At 42.2% G+C, this 819-nt stretch overlaps 1 non-coding gene across 1 annotated transcript; it reads right to left on the bottom strand.

The window, feature by feature from the left end:
• Positions 1-276: 276 nt before the first annotated feature.
• Positions 277-383, bottom strand: LOC129640790 (U6 spliceosomal RNA). The gene has a single exon (XR_008708993.1). It is a non-coding gene; the product is annotated as a U6 spliceosomal RNA (small nuclear RNA).
• Between the last annotated feature and the right edge of the window lie 436 nt (positions 384-819).

Raw genomic sequence — 819 nt, 5'->3', positions numbered from 1 at the left:
ATATGGGCTTTGCAGTCTGAGAGACCTGGCCTTTTTCTTTTTCATGGTAGCAAGCAAACAGGATTTATTTCAGAGAGAAAGTACAAAACTCTCAGCATAGACACAGAGGAGGTGAAGTGCCCCAGACCGGGACTTTGCAGTGCAACTTTAGATAAGTTACTTAACCTCTCTGAGCCTCAACTTCTAAAGAAATTTCCCTGTTTCATTCATACTTTTTTAACTTTATTTTTTAATTGCAGGAAAATCGCTTTACAATGTTGTGATGGTTTCTGCCATAAAAACATGAAATGCTTCACCAATTTGCATGTCATCCTTGAGCAGGGGCCATGCTAATCTTCTTTGTATCATTCCAATTTAAGTATATGTGCTGCCAAAGTGAGCACTGAGCCTCAATTTCTTCATCTATGAAATGGGAATGATACCTCCCTTGCAGGACTGTTGTGAGGATCACATGCCAGGTATATATTAAGTACTCAATACATGTTCATGTTCTCCTCCATTAAACACCATCTTATTTTTTACTTTGCTCACCAAGAGCACACGTTTGGGCCTGAAACAGCCTAGGTTCAATGGCCTGATCCCACAATTTTAGCAACTCGGTGATTTGGGATAAGTTGTTAACAATCTCGGAAGCACTGTTTTCTCATCTGGAAAATGGAGTTAGCACCAACAGTGCCCAGCTCCAGGAAGTGTTCATGAACTAGTCACATCCATCAGAATCACATTAAATCACCATGGAGACAGCAGGGATACTGAGAGAGTGCTGATGCTGAGTGGCTGCTGAGTTGCTGATGAGGGGTCAGCCAGGTGGCCAGGAGG

Source organism: Bubalus kerabau, unplaced genomic scaffold, assembly GCF_029407905.1.
Source record: "Bubalus kerabau isolate K-KA32 ecotype Philippines breed swamp buffalo unplaced genomic scaffold, PCC_UOA_SB_1v2 scaffold_40, whole genome shotgun sequence".
Classification (NCBI taxonomy): domain Eukaryota; kingdom Metazoa; phylum Chordata; class Mammalia; order Artiodactyla; family Bovidae; genus Bubalus; species Bubalus kerabau.
This window is presented reverse-complemented; position numbering and strand designations above follow the sequence as displayed.